This window comes from Ursus americanus, chromosome 10, assembly GCF_024610735.1.
Source record: "Ursus americanus isolate L20-20 chromosome 10, mUrsAme1.1.p, whole genome shotgun sequence".
NCBI classification, from domain to species: Eukaryota; Metazoa; Chordata; class Mammalia; order Carnivora; family Ursidae; genus Ursus; species Ursus americanus.
The window spans coordinates 52,506,346-52,530,139 of NC_142136.1; positions in this window are offsets into that span (position 1 = coordinate 52,506,346).

Below are 23,794 nucleotides of genomic sequence, written 5' to 3' on the forward strand. Positions count from 1 at the left end.
TCTATTAAAGTTAGGGGCCTTCAGGAATCATCTGTCTAGTAGCTACTTGCCTATATACAAACTCCCATAGGCACAAAGTTGCTTCTGTAATTTCTGTAGGAAATATATGAGCAGTATGACAATTAGCAACTCACCATTCTTTAGAGGTTAGCAGTGTGGAAATATCTATTGTTTTTATTATTTGGGTTGAAGAGGCATCTGAGACTCTATAATAGGCTACACAAAATGTAACACAATGGAGGAGCAATTTGTCTTTCAAGGATATATTTGCTTATCAACTCTCTGGAGGGGCTATGGGTAAAATCTCTTTTGGACTTCCATCTTCTCCAGCTAAATACATTTTTTGCATGCTTAGAGCAGCTCACCCCCTTGTGCACATTTAAGTTTTAAATTTAAAATTTAAAATTAAATGTTAACATTTAAAACTTGTCCTAAAGCTTCTATACTCCTTGAGATGTTTTCAGAAACCCCCTTTCTATATCTTTTCACTTTGGTTTGCTTTGCCAAGGTTTGCTTGAAGCCATAATACACCATATATGTGATCTCTGTTTCTTATTTGCACACTGTCATGTCTCTCCATTTAGGCTAACCTTTGTTTCTGTCCCAGGTAGGCAATGAAGTTTCTTTGATTTTGCCATGATCTGAGAAGCATGTTCTGTACATGGCAGATGATGTTAATGACACCTAACCAATCGACAAGATGAAGGGTCAGATTTAAGTTGGTGGAGAAAAAAATGAGATGTGAAAGCCTGAAAGGTGTATGAAAAAAGGGCAGAGGGGCGCCTGGGTAGCGCAGTCGTTAAGCGTCTGCCTTCGGCTCAGGGCATGATCCCGGTGTTCTGGGATCGAGTCCCATATCGGGCTCCTCTGCTGGGAGCCTGCTTCTTCCTCTCCCACTCCCCCTGCTGTGTTCCCTCTCTTGCTGGCTGTCTCTCTGTCACATAAATAAATAAAATCTTAAAAAAAAAAAAAGAAAAGAAAAAAGGGCAGAGTTACCTGAATGGACTATATTCCCTTTCAAATTCCTTGTTCAAATGTAATAGAGAACAGTGGCAATTCAGTGCATTAGCATTCTCCCCATCTGATGGATATTTGGCCATTTCCTGCTCCGGGCTCTCTGTCCAGCTCCTGGAGGACATATGCCCTGCAGACTTCAAGTTCCAGTTAGAGGAGAATTACATCTCAAAAAAAATATGGTTTCCAGAAATATAACATAACTAAATAAAATCCAGTCCTGCAGGCAGGAAGAAAGGCCAGTCTCCTGATGCTTTAGTTGAAATAGCTCCTCCAGCACACGGGACACATTTTGTTCATTTCTTTCATGGAAGACAGATTGGAGAAATGAGAAGCAGTTGAGTTTGAGAAGTTAATTACCATATTTGTTAAATGCTGTAATGCTTTAACTGTAGGGTTAGATGGACATCATTTGGGGATGAGGAGCTGCGACGCAGCATCGATAGAGAAGGAAACAAAAGCAAAATATTCTTGAGTCAGGCATTTAATCAGTCCTCCTGGACAAAGGACAATCTTGTGTTACAAGCATTCGGGGTTATAAGCGAAAGATGTGTTCATTCCACATTCTCATGTACACCAGGGGCATAATCTGACCCAGGTGTAACCCAACCTGTGAATAAAAAAGGTGCCTTATAACAGGATTTAATTGTACTTGTCTGGAATTTTGCCCCTCATTCCTGTTGTGGGATTTAATTAATCCTTACCCAGAGGTCAGTCACTTCAAGGAAAATGCCATAGAAGGGCAAATAATTATCCTAATGTGGGTTACAGTTAGATGCAGGCAGTTTTCATTTTATTAGTATTATCAATTGTTTAAAGAACTCTGCTGAATGATTTCATTGTACGTGTGCCTTGAGGCTTTCTAGAACAATTTGGAAAATACATTATCGAATAAACCACAAGATTATTAAAATGACTTTAAACACTATGAGCCCAATTTTCAGCAGACATTGTAATACCCATATTTACTCATATTTCATCCACTTATATAATTATTCACACTCCATATTTCAAGGACAAAATTTATAAAAATGTGTCCCCACCTGCTTATCTCACCCTCTCCTTACCATACCTCCTGCTTTTTTCCTATTTTTTCTTTTTCTATGAAGCAAATTTCTGGCTTCTAGCAGGAGCCCACAGGGGGACTTAAGAACTAGAGCTTGAATGATCTAGATGAAAATACCAGAATCGCTCCTTCACGTGCTTTCCTTTCAATATATCTAATTTTTTTCCTACCAAGAAATACCTTTTGAAGAAAATAGAGTGGGTTTGTTCTCACCGCAGTTGGCAAAGGATTAAATTCAAGGTTTCTTCCTACTGCTCTTTTATTGCCTGTTTCTTACTTGTTTCTGCCCCCAGTTTCCCTGAAGCATTAGAAGTTGGGCTGGAACCTCTGGTAACTGCCACTGAGCAAGGTTAGAAAGGAGTGAAGTGAGAAACAACTCCCCTGTGGACATCTGCGTCTGGTTCCAACCCACCGTGATCCCAGGGGTTATGAGAGCAGATCTGAGGTGACTAGCCCAAAGAGGTTGCCTGGTAACCTGTTTTAGACCTAACATACTACAGTTATAATATGAAAGTTGAAAGAAAAGGACATTTTAAGTAACTTTTAATCACTTCATAATATATTTTCTTCTCCCTCTTTTCTAATTTGTCTTGCTTTTTCGCCTCTCTCCCGTATTGATCGTCATGAGGTGTATTTCAAATCAAGATCTCTATCACAATCCCTTCCTTATATCTAGACAAAATGTTGGATATGGGGTGATGGTTTGTCATAAAAACCTAAAATAACTTGTCTGGCTACGTCACTGGAATAGAAAGAGTACTGGCTTTATAGTCAGACCACTAGTGCTCAAGTGCTCGCTTTGCTACTACAAATAAGTTAACCACACAGTTTACTCAGTTGCAAAATGGGTATAACATGATACTTAAAATCTCCATTTCAAGACTTGGTGAGGCTGAAGTGAGATAAATATTGTATAAAATTTAACATGGAAATACATACTATGTAACGTCGTGTTTCAACTATACTTTAAAAAATTGACAAAAAAATACATACTGTAGAAATGTAAATCACAGTGCATGGTAAAGAGCAATGTCATAACCTGATCTTGTGTTTTTTGTTTGTTGTTTGTTTTTTTTTGTTTGTTTCTTCCATTTACCAAATAATATAATAATAATAATAATAGCCAATATTTGTTTCAAGCACTGTGCTCAGTGATTTGCATGTATTTACACAATTATTGGGTATTATTACCATCTCCATTTACAGATGAGGAAACAAAGACGCAGAGAGGTAAAGCAAGTTGCCTAGGGTCACAGAGCTGGTCATGGGGGCCTGCAGTGGGTTGCATTTTTCCCCTAAAAGCATATACCCAAGTCCTATTCTCTGGTACTTATACAAGTGACCTAATTTGGCAAAGAGTCTTTGCAGATAGTGACCCCATTTTATAAATGGCTGTTCTCTTACATTGAGGATCTTGAAACAAGGTAATTCTGGATTAGGGTGGGCCCTAAATCTAAAGTGAGTGTCTTTGTAAGAGACAGAATGGACACACAGACAGACACACGGAGGGAAGAGGACCATATGAACTTGGAGGCAGAGACTGGAGTGATGCAGCCACAAGCCTAGAAAAGTCTGAGGCCGCCAGAAGCTGGAAGAGGCAAGGAAGGATTCTTTCCTAGCGCCTTCAGAAGGAGCACGGCCCTGCTGACACTTTGATTTAGGACTTGTAGGGTCCCAAACTGTGAAAAGGTACACTTCTGTCATTTTAAGCCCCCCAGTTTATGGTAATTTGTTATGGCAGCTGCAGAAAACTGTTAATGGTGCCCCAAGATTCAAACGGTGGGAGCCTGATTCCAGAACATGAGCACTTGATTCTTTTCTTTTACTTTTTTTTGAAATGTAAGTTAATTAAGGAAGGAAGGAAATTATCCAAGTAAATGTGATATGGGTGTTTTGGGAAAATGAAATGGTTAATTTTGGGAGTGTGCTCTTGTACAAGCTAAGATGTTAAAATCATTGCTATGTGGGCATGGGGCTGTAGGAACTCTTAGCTTTTGAAAATGTCTGGTCCAGAAATAGCCTAGAATAAATTTTTAAAAATTAAAATCACTTTCAAAATGAGGACATAGTGCATTAACACTGAGCAAAGATAAGCAAAGTTACTAACAAGTAAACCCAATAAAAGCAGAACGCGGGAACTTTCTACCTGGTGATCTGAGGTTGTTGGTTTTGGATCAACATCGTCTCATGTACTGGGAGGAAAAAAATGATGTTTCTTAGAGGTATTGAGTTTATTGAGACAGACTAAAACTTTTGTGAACCATCTATCATTTCCTAGCCATGGCTACCATAAATTTGTGTTCTATAAAATATTCTCTCTATTTTCGCTCATTTATAAATACACTGTTAGAAGGCTTTTATTTTACTTATTTATTTTTATTTTTTAAAGATTTTATTTATTTGAGAGAGAGAGAGAGCACAAGCAGGGAGAGGGAGAAGCTGGGTCCCCACTGAGTGGGGAGCCCGAGGGTGGCTTGATCCCAGGACCCTGGGAATATGACCTGGGCCGAAGGCGGACACTTAACCGACTGACCCACCCAGCTGCCCCTAGAAAGGTTTTAAAAATACAGTTCGTTAGAGGTGGGGGAAAGCTCTGGGAGAAGGCTGCCACTCTTTTGCTGGGCCTCTTGGATGTCAGCTTTGCACAAGGGCAGTCAAGCTAGGCTGCTCAGGTACCAGCTGTTGCACACCTCCCTCACCTTTCTCTGAGACCAAAGAGCTTCAGGAAGTGAGGAAGTGAGCCCCACAGCTGGGACCCCAACCCACCTTTGGGAGCATCTGGAGAAGCTACTAAGCTTTGTGTTTTTTATGCTCAGTAAAACTGTCAGTTTGAGCTAATTCTCTACCTCCAGCCCTGATGTCTCTCCTAAGCTCTGATCCCATACTTGCGACTATTTGTTCTAAAGCTCCCTCTTGGTTTTATGCCAAGTCCATTGGATTCACATGCCCTTAGTGTAGCCCTTCTTTTCCCCTTCCCAACTGGATCCCGGCCTTCTCTGAGTTACTCATGCTGTTAAGGATAACACCATTCTCCCTGGAATTAGGCTTAGCTTTTCCATCATCTTTGATTCTGATCCCCCATTATTTGTGTTTCCAATCAGTTACCAGGACTGTTAATTATACTCCAGAGTATCTTTCATATCCAAACTGTCCTCTCCATTCCCACTGCCATTACCTGCCAAGGTCAAGTTTTGACCTCCTCCTGCCTAGACTAGGGAAAAAGCTTTTTCCTTGGCCCTAAATGCTTAGACTCATTCCCACTTAATACATCACACCTCTGTAGTCATGATTTGCCTATGCTCTAAAATTTCCCATTTCTCTTTTGTCTACAAGATAAATTTTAATTTCCTTAGCTGGTCACTGATGGCACTTTACAGTTTGGTCTCAGAGTACCTTTTCAGACTTGGTCCCCGCCACTCCTCTTCTTCTGTGTAGCCAGACTGCAGTATCTCCTCTTTCTGCAATAGCCCTTTACTGCTCGTTTCCCCCACCTTCTTTTATTCCGTGTCCACAGCATGTAGAGTCAGGTCTCTTCTTTTCTGCATGGCTGAATTTTATCCCACGCAAGAATTTCTCAGATGCCACCTCATCCAGGATTCCAGCGCTGCTAACCAAAGTAGGGGTAAAGTGCTAGATACCAAAAACACAGAGAAAAGAGGATGCTTTTCTTAAGCCTTTTACAACAGTGGGGAGATAGGCAAGTCAACAGACAACTGAATCTGGAGGGATATGAGATAAGATAGATTTTCTCGTGCTGTGTGAAGGCCTTACCATCTCAGGTTGGTGGAGAGGACACAGCAACAAAAGGCGGGCTTCAGAGAAGGCCTGGTAACAGGGCAGACCATCATTTCCGGGGTCTCTCCAGGATCCAGTCTGACAGTAGGTCTTCAGCACCTGCTTCAACACTCTGGCCTACATCATGCCAATTTGTCAGACTTCACCATTTTATTTATTAAATATTTTACATTTCCCCCCTGACTACTTCACTAACAGCAAGTGAGAGGTTGGGATTGGCAGAGATGGTGATAGAAAGAATAAAACCCCTTTTGACCAGGGCTTTGTCCAACTTGGTTACTCTTTCAGGGCTGATGCCCTCATCTGGAGTGACTGCTCAGTGATCACAGAAATCCTATGTTATGTCCTTTTCCCACAAAGTGTCTCTCATCCTCATCATTTCCCATTATTCTCTGCATTTCTTCTTGTTTCTTGTGCATTCAAGACCCTGATCTTGGGTTCCAATTCTTGGATGCACCATCAACAAAGGTAATGAAGTAATTGAGTCGTACAAATTTGACCCACAACTTAGTTATGTATTCAATAGGAAGGTGATTACCCTTTTCTTCCAGAACACAGAATTTCTTTGTGATGACACGTCTTGCTCCAGTCATTGCGGTTCCTCCTCTGTGTCCTCTCTGCCAAACCTGGACTCCTGACATCCAAGTAAATCCAGAGGCCTGGCTGGAATCACTAAAAGAGTTACTGTTTGACTTGACAGTCTCACTATTGTCTGCTGAAACATTACCAGTAAGTTCAGGTGACAGCTGGAGAACATAGCAGAGAAAAGATTTCCATTATCAGAGGCCTCAGTGATATGTTTTCACTATTAAGGTTCGGAGGGGCTGGAAAGGCAAATAGGTTGACTCTTGGTGAGATCAAACATCAACTGACTCTCTCAGCACATTGTCAACACCAGGGGCTTGCCAAGTTTCTTGTACAAAATGCTGCTCTTTTGGAGTGTCTGGGTGGCTCAGTTGGTTAAACACCGGACTCTTGATTTTGGCTCAGGTAATGATCTCAGAGTACTGGGATTGAGCCCCAAGTCAGGCTCCCAGCTCAGTGGGGAGTCTGCTTGAGATTCTCTTCCTCTTCCTCTGCTCCTCTCCCAAATTTGTGCTCTCTCTCTAATAAAAATAAATAAATCTTTTAAAAAGATGCTGCTTTTTTCCTCTAAAGCAGATTATGTGCTCAGCAGTAAAGCTGAGGCAAACTCGGTTTGTTTTTGTGCCTTATTTGTGGATGGGACTTGACTTATGCAATCCACAGAGGCCTGGATGATTTGGCACAATCCTTTCGCAGGTTAAAGCTCTACGTGTCTTGCAGGTTGGAGCAGTTCCCACAGCCCCCCCAGCTGACTCTTGGACTCTGGTAATTAGCTGTGCTGTTCATTATTTCCCACTGGCTCATCCCCTTCCTCTGCCCCATTCTGGAGTGAGAATGCAGGCCTGGGACTGCTGTCCTCTGGCCTGCTGGCACCTGATCATTTCTCAGAGCATTTTTTTATAAAAGCAAACACAACACAACAAAATAATTGCAACACCCAAACTCAAGAAAGCATAGGATAAAATGATATACGTGTGTATTTAGTCTCTAGATCTTAACGGTGTTGCAAATTGAGCTCCTATCCCATTATGTCACTTTTGAAGCTTTGTGCTTCAGTCTGTATTAATCTAGTTCTGATCCCTCCTTGAGGTTGGAGCTTAAGCTTAAGCTCCCAACTCTGACTGGTAGCTGTTCAGGAGATTTCTCCTATGGAATCTGTCATCTATCTATCTATCTATCTATCTATCTATCTATCTATCTATCTATCATCTATCTATTTTTATTCTTGGTTTAGCTTCAGAATTCTCTTGTAGTTCTCTTGGTCAGCAATGTGCCTTATTCTATCTGTGTAGAACCTAATGTTTACTACAACTAAATATAAGTAATACCTTGTAAGGTAGTGGGGTCCTCTGTTCCCCTTTATTTGCAGTTGTAGCTAAAAGTAGCACCTAATATAGTGAACATTTCTAGCAGAATAGTCTGCTTTCACATCACTTTGTCAAAATCACTCTCCTTGAGTGAGGTAATCAAGGCAGGTTTTTGTAGACCATCTATTTGTTGTCACTGCTTCTTTGAAGCATCTTTATTCTTGGTCCTTAGACCTCAAAATACTTTAATAATTTGAGCTATCCTAAGATATTTAAAGCACCTTTTGTTCTGGATTTTTTCCCAAGTTAAACTTTTCTTTATTGAAGTATAATGCACATATAACATTATATTAGTTTCAGCTGTACAACATAATTACTCAAAATTTGTATATATCACAAAACGATCACCATAATAAATCAGTCATCACACATAGTTACAAATGTTTTTTTCTTGTAATGAGAACTTTTAAGATTCTTTTAAGTTTCTCTTAGAAACTTTCAAATATGCAATATAGTTATTGTCAACTATAGCCACATGCTCTGCATTTTATCTCCAGAACTTACTTATTTTATAATTGAAATTTGTACCTTTTGACCTCCCTTCACCCATTTTGCTCATTGTCTATATTTTTAAATATACATATATTCCAAACAGACTGGTTTCAAACTGACCACTTAATCCCTTCACAGGTATCTCTGTGCCTGGTGCTTATCTCATATTTTCCATCTTAGCTAATAATATTTTCATCTGGTCTGCATCAAAATAGGAATGTCAGTGTTATTTTCAACTATTCCCTTTTTCTTTAACTTGCCACATTCCACTTGTGGCCAGTCCTGCAGATTTTGTTTTTAAAATGTCTCCATGGGGGTTCCTGGGTAGCTCAGTTGGTTAAGTATGTTTGACTTTTGATTTTGGCTCAGGTCATGATCTCAGGGATGTGAGACCAAGCCCTGTGTTGGGCTCATTGCTGGGCATGAGCCTGCTTAAGATTCTCGCTCTCCCTCTCCTTCTGCACCTCCTCCCCCCACCCCTCTCTAAAAAAAAAAATGTCTCCATGTAGGTCCCCCTTTTCCAAGGCACTGATCCTGCCTTGGTTCAGGCCCTCATCATGCTCACCTGGACAAGTGATGGTGCCCTTGCAGCCTGTCTTGCCACTCACCCCACTCCTGCCTCCTCAGGGCTCTGGTTCTGTTCATTTATCATTATTTCATGCCTTACTTCTGATGTTTTCTCTGCCCTCAATGTACTCATCTGCAAACATCCCAATTCAGAATTGCTTCAAATCCTCTTTGGAATATGGCAAGATAGGAAAAAACAAAGTAAGCAGCACAAACAGCCCAAGAACAGAGAAGTCTACTCATTCTTCAGAATTGGGTTCCAATGCTGCTTTCTTGGAGTCCTGCCTGATCCCATGGGGCAGAGCAGACGGCTTCTTCCTGGTGCCTCAATAAGACTGTCAGACGCTGGCTGCTTCTCTCATGGGCTTAGAAGTTTGTTGAGTATTGCAGAACAGGGACCATGTTTCATCCACCCTTCTGTCCTTCTTTTGTAATCTGTGGTTCACAAGTCCATGGTGGGCAGGTCCTGCTGTGTCCAGGGTGGCCTCCATTGGACTAGCAGCTGTCTCTGCTCTCTGGAAGCTTCTCAGTGCCTGGAAGACAGATGCATTTTCCTGTGTGAGACACAGGTCCTCCCTTGCAGTCTCCAAGGGCTGCAATTTTTTTATTATATTATGTTAGTCACCATACAGTACTTCATTAGTTTTTGATGTAGTGTTCCATGATTCATTATTTGCGTATAACACCCGGTGCTCATTGCAACACGTACCCTCCTTAATACCCATCACCGGGCTAACCCATCCCCAAGCCCCCGCCCCTCTGAAACCCTTAGATTGTTTCCGGGCATCCATAGTCTCTCATGGTTCGTCTCCTCCTCTGATTTCCCCCCCACCTCCATTTTCCCCTTCCTTCCCCTAATGTCCTCTGTGCTATTCCTTATGTTCCACATATAAGTGAAACCATATGATAATTGTCTTTCTTTGCTTGATTTATTTCACTTAGCATAATCCCCTCCAGTTCCATCCATGTCAATGTAAATGGTGGGTATTCATCCTTTCTGATGGCTGAGTAATATTCCATTGTATATATGAACCACATCTTCTTTATCCATTCATCTATTGAAGGGCATCTTGGCTCCTTCCGCAGTTTGACTATTGTGGACATTGCTGCTATGAGCATTGAGGTGCGTGTGTTCTTCTTTTCACTACATCTGTATCTTTGGGGGTAAATACCTGGTAGTGCAATTGCTGGGTCCTAGAGTAGCTCTATTTTTAACTTTTTGAGGAACCTCCTTATTGTTTTCCAGAGTGGCTGTACCAACTTGCATTCCCACCAACAGTGTAAGAGGGTTCCCCTTTCTCCACATCGTCTCCAACATTTGTTGTTTCCTGCCTTGTCAATTTTTGCCATTCTAACAGATGTAAGGTGGTATCTCAGCGTGGTTTTGATTTGAATTTCCCTGATGGCTAATGGCATTGAACATTTTTTCATGTGTCTGTTAGCCATTTGTATGTCTTCTTTGAAGAAGTGTCTGTTCATGTCCTCTGCCCATTTTTTGACTTGATTATTTGTTTTTTGGGTGTTGAGTTTCTTTTCTTTTTTTTTTTTTTTTTTAAGATTTTATTTATTTATTTGACAGTGCACAAGCAGGGGGAGCGGGGGGGTGGTGGCAGAAACAGGCTCTCTGTTGTGCAGGGAGCCCAATGCGGAGCTCGATCCCAGGACTCTGGGATCATGACCTGAGCTGAAGGCAGATGCTTAACCAACTGAGCCACCCAGGCATCCCAAGCCATGTACTTTCTGTTACCATATTGTTTCTTTACTGGAAATTATCATGATTCCTGTCTAAAACACCCTATTTTCTCCAGACTCTGTTCTGTGTCTGATATGAACATAGGTTTGCTCTGTGTCTAGTATTGCAATTTGAGGACTGTCTGGGTGAGCTTGTTGGAAATGCAGATTTCTGTGGCTTGCCCCCAAATATTGTGATTAGTATCCTGGTAAACTGTGATATATGCTTTCCTATTCACATCTGGAATAGGAACGGGCATCTATCCTTTGGTTCACCAAAGAACCCACATCATTAGCTTTACTCTGATTGGCACTGCTCACCACCAAACCAATCCTGATGACCAAGGTGATGTGTGGGATATAGCCATCCAAACTGTTAATTTATCTGCATAACTTCAAAAACGGGCTTAACATCTTTAACCAGCTGACAGAATTTAATTGACTTTGTGTAAGCATGGTAATGAAGCGATAACATTTGGGCCCCAAAACATTTAAGGAGAAAGAAATACAATTGGTTCAAGAGTAACCATACATTTCCATGGTAGTGGTAAACAGCCAGAATCAGCCTGCCAGGCTGCACCATTTAGGGGCCTTATGGGATTATATTTTGTTGAACCCCACTAAAATCTAGAGCAGCATTTGTCAAATTGATCACAAGGCTCATAGGAGGTGCTCATGAGAAGCATAGATTTCCAGATCCTCCCTTAGCAATTCTAATTTAGTAGGTCTAGTGAGACTGGATATAAAATATAAAAATCTGTATTTCTAATAAAATCTCTGGATTATTCTTATGATCAAACAAGCCTGGGGAACAATGTTCCTAAGAAAGAAGCTGAATGACTCTGTGGTGGAAAGAATAAGAACCCATAAGACCCAGGGAGGGCTTTAGCACAGATACTGATTAGAAGATGCAAAATTTTCAGGAGGCTCCCACTTCCTCAGTGGTAGCCCCTCTCTACACACACACTAGTTTCAGCCCAATTTGGTCCAAGAATTTTAAGTCTTTTTAGGCTTAAATCAAAGCTCTGGGATAATTGCTCAGACTTTTGGATTTTTCCCCTTTCCTTGGAACTCTGGAAGGTTGTGTTTGGATAAAGGGGGAGGGGTGTGGGTCACATAACCTCAGGGGATGGTGAGAAGCGAACCACTGGCCTGGTGCTGGACCTTGAATGGGCACTGACTATCCCTTGCAGAAGGGAGCTGGGCCCGTTTCATTGTTGATGTCTGTGGCTGATGACTTCCTGATTTTTTTTCTTGACTTGTTCTGGCCCAGGACCTTTCCTCGCCATCCCTTCTGCTCTTGGCTTTTCCTAACATATAAATTGCTCTGAGTCTCTCCACATTTGGCCACTATAGCTTCTGTAGGATTATCTGTCCTGCCTTTACCCCAGCCACATTGTGGCAGGCTCTATAGTTCTCAACCTACTGTCTGTGCTACACAGAAGCTTCAGGAGGTTTAAGAACGTCATCAAAACCCATTTTCTGCTTGGCCATGCTCTCCATCCTCTTCCACCATGATGGGCCTCCGGGAGAGAAAAGGGTAGGGAGCAGAAGCCCCTCTGCCCCTGGTGTTTCCTTTAGCCTGTCCAGGGGAACTTCTGGCTCTACACTGAATTCCCAGGGTGGGAATACCAAGTTATGACTTCCCACTATCTCCTCACATAGGCCTTCCTACACCTCTTCCACCAGCACCTTCTCTCAAAGCAGCAAGGGTATGGATTTTCTGAAAGTGACTTCCTCCTCGTGCTTTCTCAGGCCTTTGCTTCTACAAACCATTGATTTTCTCCTCCCAGTCAACTTCTTAATTAAATGGGGCAAAATTAATTTAGGAAATCCTTTCCCTTTGACAATGTCAACCTCTCTCCTGATTGTCTTGCTGCAAAAGTCCTAACTGGACTCTCAGGGAAATTTGTCAACTTTTCTGTAACAACCCCACCACCCCCCTCTGCCCACCAGCTCCCCTCACCAGCCCCATCTGTGCCCTTGGGGGGCCTACTCTGGCCTGAAAAGGAGAGAGGGTCATATAGTCAGAAAAATCTAGTAAAGCTTAAAAATTGTATCCAACTATCCTGATGGAATAAAAAATAAGTTTTTCTTTTCAGTTTGTTCTCTCAAGTAGGCAACTTTTAGTTTCCATAATCTTCTTTTGATACCAGTTTCTGAAACACTTTGAAATCAGATTCTTTAATATTTCCTTTTTTTTCTCCCCAAAGAAAATGTTTTAAATGTAAGATCATAATAAAGATGATCTGCGTTTTTTTCAACAAGGGTGGAATAGTGAAAAGAACACTAAATTTGGGGTCAGATATCTTAAGTCCAAATCCATGCCCTTCAACTTCTGGGCTTTGGTTATAACATCTCTGTTTTGGGATAATGAGGAAACTTTGGGAGCAGTTGTGAGAATTATTTGAAATGATGGTGTGGATATTCTTTGAAAACTTTAAATCATGTTGTAGATTATTTTTTTAAATAATAAAAAAATTAAGTTCTAGTTTATGTATGGTTGTAAAGTATCAAGTCCATGGGTACAAGTAAAGAGAATTTCTGGGAGTAATCCTATGTCTTGTTTTCCACTGTTCTGTATCAGCTCCCTGGTGCCAAACCACAGGCATCCTTAGGACCCTCATGTCTGTCTTTAACTGCCTGGAACACCCTCACTGGAAAGGTCCTAGATTCTCAGCTCTTCTTAACCTCTTCTTTTAGATAATAATTACCTCTCTGTAGACCATTTCTTGGCTGAAAGTAGGTTCATCCAGTAGATCAGCTATTTTAGGAATCTTTGGTTACAAATGACTGAAACCCTATTCAAATGAGCTTCAGCAAAAGGTTAGGAATTACTGGCTCCTGTAACTTGCTTCCCCCAACCTGCCTCACCCAATGCGTAACCAATCTGTCCACACCTCTACTCTGCTTCCATACAGGTCAGACACCCTCCTTGTAGTGGCCCTGACATGTTCCATCCAGACTTACAGCTCCTAGGCTTGCAGCCCCAGGTAAAAAAGAGTTTCTCACTCCTGGTAGTTACAAAGAATGTGCACATTTTCCTAACGTGTGTCTCCTACCCAACTCTAAGCCAATTATTGTGGCCAGGAAAAACAGAATGTGGTGCTTTAGCTAGCCTGGAGTAGTAGCAATGTATGCCCTGACAGGGAGTCCTGAAAGGAAAATCAAGGTGTTATTGCCACAAGTGGGGGATGAACACCAAGCAGGCAAAAATAATATGCCAATAAATCTTTTTAAAGAGAAAGTGTGGGGGGGGGGTGCCTGGGTGGCTCAGTCAGTTGAGCACAGGACTCTTGGTTTTAACTCAGGTAGTGATCTCATGGTTGCAGGATCCAGCCCTGTGTCAGGCTCTGTGCGCTCAGCTCGGAATCTGCTTGAGTTTCTCCTTCCCTCTCCCTCTGCCCCTCCCCCCTGCTCACTTTCTCTCTCTCTAAAATAAATAAATCTTTAAAAAAAATAACAAATACCACCACACTGGCTAACATATAAAGGAACCTGGACTGTGTATTGCCCTTTCCAGGATATTCAGCCTTTGAACTCCATGGAAGTGCATGGGTCTCCACAGGCAATTTCTACCTCATTGGAGACAGACAGGGGAAGTGGTCCGAGGTCCATAAGCCCCGGTTTCCCCAGGTGTAGAGGTAGAAATACTTTAGTGACAAGAGTGGAAGGTATTCACTGTTATTCACTGTGCCTTCTTAGTCATCTTTATGTCTAACCACTAGCAGATGCTTGGTACATGATTGGAGTCCATTACATGTTTGTGGAGTGAATGGATAAATAAGTGGATATATCTTTATTATAAGGATTTGAGATGTCTTGTAATAAATTTTTCAGGTCCTCTAGTGTTTCATTTACTTTAGATTTCATAAGGTTTTGTGTTGATGTGTTCTGCCCCTTGCTGAACATCTTTATGGTTATGTAATCTAATGTTCCAGAAAAATTAAAGCATTAAAATAATCCACCACTGAGAGACATGTAATTGAAGGAAAAAATTTCAAAGGTAACAACAACAAAACTCCCATGTTAGGAATAATATTATCATTTGATTTAGCCAATAGTGCTATGTTCTTGTTATTAATATCATTGTTTTCAGTTTTAACTGTGAAGGATATTAATTTAACAGGGTTTGTTGTAAAACACCAACATCAAATGTATGTTTGCTGCAAAGTACCACCTCTCTTAAACTGCATTTGCTTTCTTAGATTTCAAAATTGATATTAAATTAAGGAGAGATCACTTTTTAAATTTATTTTTTTATTAATTTCAGAGATAGAATTTAGTGATTCATCGGTTACATATAACACCCAGCTAATTATGTGAAGTGCTCACCTTAATGCCTATCACCCAATTATCACTTCCCCCCACCCACTTCCACTCCAGCAACACTCACTTTGTTTCCTAGAGTTCAGTGCCTCTTATGGTTTGCCTCACTTTTAATTTTCAGACTGCCTAACTATATCCTGTAGCAAGTTAACTGTATCAGTTATATATTGCTTCATAATAATCTATTCTAAAATTTGGTTGCTTAAAACAACAATAATTTATTTTGATCATAAATGTGCAATTTTGTCAGGGCTCAGCAGGGACAACTCATCTGCTCAAATGAGGGTCAGCTTGGGTAGCTTGACTGAGGGCTGGTGGATGTACTTTCATAATAGCTCATTCACATGGCTGGCAAACTGGTCCTACCTATTAACTAGAAGGCTGGCCAAGACTATGGACCAGGGACCTCAGTTCCTCTCATGTAGGTCTCTTTATGTGCTGTTTGGGCTTCCTTGGAATGTGGTTTTTGGGTCTCCTATATAAACATCCCAATAGACAGGAAGTGAAAGCCTAGTATCTTTAAGACCTAGGTTTGAAACTACCATAGTACATCTTTCTCTGAATTCTGTTAGGTAAGCAGTCATAAAGCTCTAGACTTATGCAGAGGAGATATAAACCTATCTTTCCACAGGAGGAGTGTCAAAGAATTTTATGGCTATGTTTTTATAAATGCCAGTGATCTGAATGTTAACTCTTGTGCATATAAATAAAGCTTCACTGATATGTTGAATTGTATTATCGATTTGGTAAAACTATCTATCAGAACTAGTTCAGCTTCTTAGAATATGAGACATCTCCTTTGATTCAAGAAATCTGAATCTGGTTCTTGTTCTTCAATGAAACAATTCCCAAGATGCATACGCTTCCTTGGGACCTGTGTTAATTAACTCTCGTAGGTCAAGGTAACCCTGATCACTGTACTCAGCTGGAATTTGGCTCATGGCTATAATACCATTTACTGTAGCTAATGTGAGAGCTCAAATTGCAGAAAGACTTGTCAGCCAAGAGATGCCTACTTTTCTTATATGAGAAATAGACCCTAACTTGGAACACTTCAGTTCTTGCCAGAAAATTGTTCAAAACAATTCAAACGTGAACTCTTTATGGTCCCTCTTTGCTTGAGTTATTTGGGGTGTGGTTGGGTAAGCATAAAATGAACACACAAATAGCTTCCTGAGAAAAACAGTGGGGCTATTCAGAACATTCCCAGGAAACATAACCCTTTTTGTAATGTTGGATCTCTTCCTGGGAAAAAGCTTCAGAGATCATATAATCTGTGTTTCACCTGCCAGGGAATTATGCCAAAGTCAGGAGTACCAAAAAGACATAAGAATGGGACATGGGGGTAGGGGAGAATAAGGGTATATTTCTTTGTAACAACCAGAAAAGCTTAACATGTCTTCCTGGTATGTATATGTTCATCTACCAGGCAAAGGTGTGCAATGGATTTGGGAAATATTTTCTTGAGACCAAGTATGATCTAGGATATAATAGAAAGAAATGTACCTTTTTATTTTACTCTTCTTCTTATTTCTCCACTGTGAAGAGTCCCTTTAGAGGCTTCTTCATGCTGATAGAAGGCAGTTCTGGTCATTGTGTTTGGTTAGAAAATGGTATCCAGACCCTAGAAATACTGTGGTGCTAGTGGGGGATGGGAAGGAAAATGAAGAACAGTGTGACTATTGTCACTGGCCTTTGTTTACTCCAAGATTTATACAACTAGGGAGGAGTGAAATCCTGGAGACTTGTTTCACAAATGGAACCTTCCTTTTGTCAAAGAGATATGTTATTCTGGACATTGAGTAGGGCAAGTTTTCTATGTATGTACAGGAAAGCACTACTCAGTATGTACAAATTTTCATCCCCCAAATTTGGCCAAGATCAGATAATGCAGATTTTGACTTCTTATCCACCCTTTTCTCATAGTTTGACATTCCCCTGGGATATTCTACTCTTTAAGCACAAATTTATGCCAACATTTCTAGAAAAGACCTGTTGGCTCCCTTGTGTGATGGTGATGGAATGTCAGACCCTCTGAAAAGATAGAACACAACTTCATTATAGTTCCCTTTCAAGAAACACCCATAGCAAGTTTGTCAAGGGAACTGGGAAGAAATCTAGGTTAAGACAATTGTTAATTGATTTTTAATTAATAAGTCTGGAAAACCTATAATTATGAGTAACTAGTTCTTGGAATCATACCAAATTTATTCAAAAACAAAAAGCAAATATTCTTATTACCTTTGAAACATACTGTCCCTGTGTCTTCAAACTTGAATATACTTTTAATATACCTCCAAAGACTTCTTATATAAATGAATTTATTTTATCTGCTTTTAACCTTATACATTTCTTGTGCTAATGTATTTTGTTTTTAATCTGCTATTATTATTTTAAATATCAGATTTATTTCATTACTGTTTTGCAAGCTATGTCTGTAATATGCCTATGATACCTATTGTCTTGGTCACTGGGTTTTCTTCTTCACTGTGTTAATATGGACACATGAGACCCAGAAGTTGCATCTTCAGGTTAGTTGGTCAATCTTTACAGACAGAGGAGGACATTTCTCTTCTCACTTGGACATAAATTTCTTTATTTTCTTTGTTTCACCTCTTGTTTCAAATATCTGTCCTATGCTTTAAGGCTTTATACTTTTTTTCAATTTTCTCTAGAAGACCACTCCTTACTTTGTTTTCCAAATCTTCTTTTTCATTTTATCTAGAACATTGGATGAGAGTTCTGTCTTCCTCATGGCTAGTCTTTCCATGTCCTTCTCTTTCTTTTGTTTATCCTGGTTGTCTTACATATACTTTTATTGCCTTCTTGAACTGGGTTGTCCAGGCCTAACACTTTATTTATGAATCCTGAGTTGTTGCCCTCTGTTCCTTTCTCATAGCAAGGAGGCGTAGACTGATAAGTGGCCTGTTGACATGGGATTGGGGATGACAGATTTATATTTATTGAGAAATTGACTGACAGGATCGAAGGTGGGGGGGGCTGCTGGATTAAATCACAGGTGTTATGTATCAGGCAAATGTGAATTCTTTCCAGATAATTTGCTTGTAATGTCTATAGAAAGGGGTCTGCTGAGGTAAAGGACCCGATGATGAAGATGCTAGATGAACACCTACAGAAGATAAAAGAAAAGGACTGTATTCCATGGTTATAAAAATCCAGAGGGGGGAAAGACTAGTCATCAGAGAAAGAACTTGAACTAGGGTGAAGGTCAAGGGTGAGGTGAGGTGATAGTGTTCTGATCATAAAACCTGGAAGATGGAGCAAATTGGTACTAGTGATACAGAAAGGGATTAACATTAGACTCACACAAAGGAGAGTGTATCTGGAGTCCCACAGAAAAGAGTATCTCTAGAATGGGAGCAAGAGGGAGGTTGAAACTGGAGAAAGCCAGGCTTGGCAGTATGCTTTGCAGACTCAGCCACCAGCGGCATACCTATAATTTAAGCCTCCAGGTAGAGTTCATCACCTGAAAGAGCAAGGCTTCTAAGAGAAAGTGAAGTAACAATGTAAAAGGGTTGATGTTTGAAGTTGAGTTTTAAGCCCTGACTATGCTCTTAACAGCTGGGTAGTCTGTGCAGAAAAGGGAATTTGGAAGCTCAGTGTTTCAAGGGGTCCTAAGCAGATATTGTTCATTATTCTTACATTTCTTCTTAATTTTCCTGCATTTTCTGCTCTGAATCAAATATAATAATTAAAGGAATTCTTGCATTTTTCTTCTGTCTCCCACTTGTTAGGAGTGGGGACATTGTAAAGATTAAATGACATACAGTATGTCAGAAGTGCTATGTGAGCAGAGGAGAACAAAAGCTGAACATGCCTATCTGAATTAGGATTGGTTTTCTAGGATGCCCTACTGTCCTTAGTTCTCACTCTTTGGTTATAGTAAGAGAAAGTAACATCATTTTTGGTTGATACATTTTTCAACAAACATTTCCTGAGCCTGCATGAGGCATTTGGACCTTGGTTAAGTAATGGAGCTACAAGATGAAGACCTGAGCATGTCTGCAGGGGAGGCTGGTAGAAGTCAATGCAATTTGCAGGCTTTCTTTAGGAAAAAAATAGATTATGTTGCAAATAAATTTAAGCATAAAAGAGAAATTTTGTTCAGAGTGGGAAAACAAATTCCAACAAATTCCAAATTTTAAAAATCTGATGAAGTATCATACAATCCGGCGGGGAGGGGGGGGGACCTACATAGTATTTTTATTCACTAACTGCATAACAAATTTCTAGTACATTTTCCCCTATATGTTTTGGCTGTATACTCTTTGATTGCCACTTCATATGACAATAATTTTTAGAGAGAGACAGAAATTTTTCTGTCATTTTTCATAGAGAGACAGAAATATAGTTCAGTCTTTCCTCTAGCATAGTTCATTGAACTTTGTTTTTTATGACTGATAATTTTGACTAGGCCGATTGAAGACTGAAAAATTCACTTAAAATTTTATATATTTAAAAATTGGAAGAAAGTTTGGTACATCTCAAATCTTGTTTCACCTGCCCTCATAGTCCCAGTGCCCAGCATGGCAAGCTGTTCTTATTGTGATTCAGCCTCTGGCCTCTTGGCTTCCAAATGTTATGGTGCAGGGTGAGTCAGCCCTGTGGGCAGTAGGAGTATTCCTGGAAACCATGCCTACACCAGGACAGCTAGTGTCACTTGACTCTGCATGTAAGTGTTTATGAACCATATAAATACATCTGATGAAATTCAAATTAATGTCTCTCTAACTCAACTTTCTGACCTGGATCCCCCAAATCCCCTCAGCTGCTCCAAACTACTGAACATGCAAAATAAGTAGGGTGGCGGCAGTCAGAGTGGCAAGAGACAGTTAACTTATTACAATTAAAATAGATTACATCAGCAAATTTACAAGGACATATGTCCTCATGAACACCTGAGTCCCAGGGCCTTTGCAAATAAAGTGCCCTGATGCTTAAGTTTTATTAACTTCCATGTAAATCTACCTCTGAGGAGGCAGGCAGCTAACTTGAGTAGGTGAACACAGACTTCACAGTGGTATGGAACTTGGAGCTGAGTCTTGAAAGATAAGAAGATCTTTTTCAGGTCAATGAGAATGGCCAGGCCTAGTAGGAGGTGCCAGTAAAAGAGACAAAGAGGTGATGGAAACAGTGAAAGAAGGAAAATCAGGTGAGAATGGTGCCTTTGAAGAGTTTTAGAGAAAATTTCAATAAGGAATAGTTCAATGTTATATTGGGTCCAAGAAGTCAAGAACATGAAAGAGTCTATTGGATATGGCAGTTAAAAACCACGTGGTGGGGGTGCCTGGGTGGCTCAGTCGTTAAGCGTTGGCCTTCAGCTCAGGTCATGATCCCAGTGTTCTGGGATCGAGCCCCACATCGGGCTCCCTGCTCAGCAGGAAGCCTGCTTCTCTCTCTTCCACTCCCCCTGCTTGTGTTCCCTCTCTTGCTGCCTTTCTCTCTGTCAAATAAATAAATAAAATCTTAAAAAAAAAAAAAAAAGAAACCGTTTGGTGACCTTTGCCACAGCAGTCTCGATGTGGTGGGAGTCAAGGCCTGATTTCAATGGAATGAGAAGTGAATAGATAATGAGGAAGCAGATATATTGATTCTATTCCTTTAAGAAGTGTTTCTGAGAAGGGAAGAAGAGACCTTGTGTGGTTATAAGAAAATTTAGAGATGAGGGAAACTTCATTAGTATTGTTTTTTTAATTAAGGAAAATCGTGACCAAGCATGTTAAAAATGTCATGTGGGATAAGGGTGCCTGGGTGGCCTAGTCAGTTGTGTTGGACTCTTTTTTTTTAAAAATTAAATTCAATTAATTAACATATAGTGTATTGTTAGTTTCAGAGGTAGAGGTCAATGATTCATCAGTCTTTTATAACACCCAGTGCTCATTACATCATGTACCCCCTTTAATGTCCATCACCCAGTTACCCCATTCCCTTACACCCCCTCCTCCAGCAACACTCAGTTTTTTCCCTATGATTATGAGTCTCTTATGGTTTGTCTCCCTCTCTGATTTCATCTTGTTTTATTTTTCCCTCCCTTCCCTTGTGATCCTCTGTTTTGTTTCTTAAATTCCACGTATGAGTGAGATCATATGGTAATTGTCTTTCTCTGATTGACTTATTTTGCTTAGCACAATACCCTCTAGTTCCATCCATGTCATTGCAAATGGCAGTAATTATTTTTTTCTGATGGCTGAGTAGTATTCCATTGTACATATATATATACCACATTTTCTTTATCCATTCATCTGTCGATGGACATCTGGGCTCTTTCCATAGTTTGGCTATTGTGGAGTTGTGTCGGACACGTAATTTCAGCTCAGGTCATGATCTCGGGGTCATGAGATCAAGCCCCAGGTTGGGCTCTGAGCTGGGTGTGGAACCTCCTTAAGATTCTCTCTCTCCCTCTCCCTCTGCCCACCCCACCCCACTCTCTCTCTCTTTTTCTCTCTAAAAAAAAAAAAAAAAAAGTCATGTATGGCAGTTGGTAAGTAGAGAGTATTTTCCCTGTTCTTAGCAGAGGGCGTGGGGTCTCCATCTGTTCATAATTTCACCCACCTGCTTCTCACGACAATAAAATTCTCTAGAATAGCTTACCAACATCAACCAACTGAGCAAGTGAGCAAATAGGCAAGTCCTCGGAGAAGTCTATACATGCTCACCTCAACATTCCAGGCAGTAACCCACACTTCAGCCCTGCCTTTACCATCCCACACGTCGAAGGTGCTGCTGTTCATATTCTGTTCTCCTCCGCTCTCCCATTGTCCGATCTTGCCCCTTCCCCCAGTCCTCTGTCTCTGTCTCTCCATCCATACCCCTTCTTTTGGTAATATGAAGTATTTCCCATGCCATTACTGTTCTTCAAAGATACAGCTTTGAGAGGCTGCATAGTGTTCTGTAGCATGGATTAGCCATTACTTATCCTAAATGTCTTGTAGGACATTCGGTTTGTTTCAAGATGATTACTCAGTTATCTAACTTTCTGCGTACAGTAGTTACTTACTTCCTGAGGATAAATTTCAAAAAATTCCAAGAAATGGAATCTCTTGTACAAAGATATGCATGTTTTTATGGCTTTTGATACATATTGCCAAAATGCTTTCCTGGCTTCTCAAATGTTTGGTGATAATGAAGCACTGAGAGACCATAAGCATTTGCATTTGGTGAAACACATTTGAATAACACAATAATATGGAAAAGCTGAAGCAGTCATGTGACACATTTGGGTAAAAACTGGAGTTTTGATTGTTTTTGCCCATATTTTGAATTTACTCAGTAATGGAGAACTGACTTCCATATTTTCCACTTATTGTGAAAATTTATTAAGATTAAATTAAATTGCTTCAGACTTGCCATTGAATTTTCTGGTCCCCAGACTGTGGTTACTGCCCTGACTGGTCAGCCTGGGGTGAAAAAAACTTCCTGGCAGTCAGCAGGCACATTATGCTGGAATCCAGAAACATGAGAAGCAACATGAGGAAGGCTGTGTCCATGAAATAAACAAACTGGTATGGTAGATGCATAAGGGGCAGCCAGCCCAGAATAATAAGTCTGACCTCAGGGAGAGGCTGAAAGACCTACATCTTGCCTAGTACCCCAGGAGGTCCTGAGTCCTGACCTCTTCCTGATCATTCCCTGGTCCCCAAGTTCTAGGATTTTGCTGAATAGCCTGAGGACAAATGAGATGCTATAAACAGACCTTTCCAGAGGCTTTCTCTCAGAAGGTTTTGCCAAATTTCTGGGAATTTGTAAGAATCTTGGGCCACAGAAAGCCTGGGTGATCCACGAATACAAACACATCAGTAGGGGAAATCCAGCTTTTATTTTTTAACAAAAGCCCCTTTTAAAAACATCTGGTTTTCAAAATGCTGCCTTTTCCAAATTACACTTATATAGTGGCATCAAACAAGAAAGCTCTTTGATAAAATTCTGCCTATTTCTGGAAGAGCGGAGATGAGAAAGATGTGGGTGGGAGCCATGTTTGGTCACAGCTTCTTAGCTACTGAACTTTGATCATTCAGGGGAGAAGGGGCAAGACCATTATGCCACGAATTCAAGGCCTCAAACTGAAACTTGCTAATAAGTCATATCTCATCTACTCCATTAATGATCAGTAAATGATTGGAAGTCTAGCCAAGAGGCCCGGAGGTCAGGACAGCATGTTAAGTAACAGCTGACACTGTCAACTAAAAATAGTGCTTTGGATTTAAATGAATGACTCAGACTTGATTTCCTATGCTTGCCTCAGATAATACTGTACATGGGAAGGATCTTTTAAAATGTTTTTCTTTTATGTGAAAGAAGGGTTTTATTGCAACCATCTGGGCATTGAGCTCAGACTCAGCTCTGTGGGAGTTGGGTGCACCCATACTTCCATCTCCAAGGCCCCGGGGCCACTTGGCACTGTTGGCCTCCTAAGCACATCTGTGCACTTGACTCTTCAATTTGGGTCACCAAAGAACAAGAGGATGGTTCAGGAAGTTATGTTAGTTTTATATCATTTCCAGAAACTTCTCCCTTTGTACTCTTCCCATAATTCTCTTCCTTCATAAGATGAAAGCAGTTAAAGGCTAACTAGTCAATGATGAATGACGCAAGCTAAACAACCCTGGACACTCCTCAGCAGAGATAGTAAACAGAAGAACCAAATGTATTTTCCAGAAATGTGATATGCATAACGAATTTGTGCATATGTTGGCTAAATTAACCAGATAATTTTTAATAACAGCTACGATAAAACATACATTTGTTGTTCACTGCAGTTGAATGTTTTTTCATTGAATTTGCTTATTAGTATTGGCTAGTCAGATTGTTTGATGTGTTTTTCCTAATT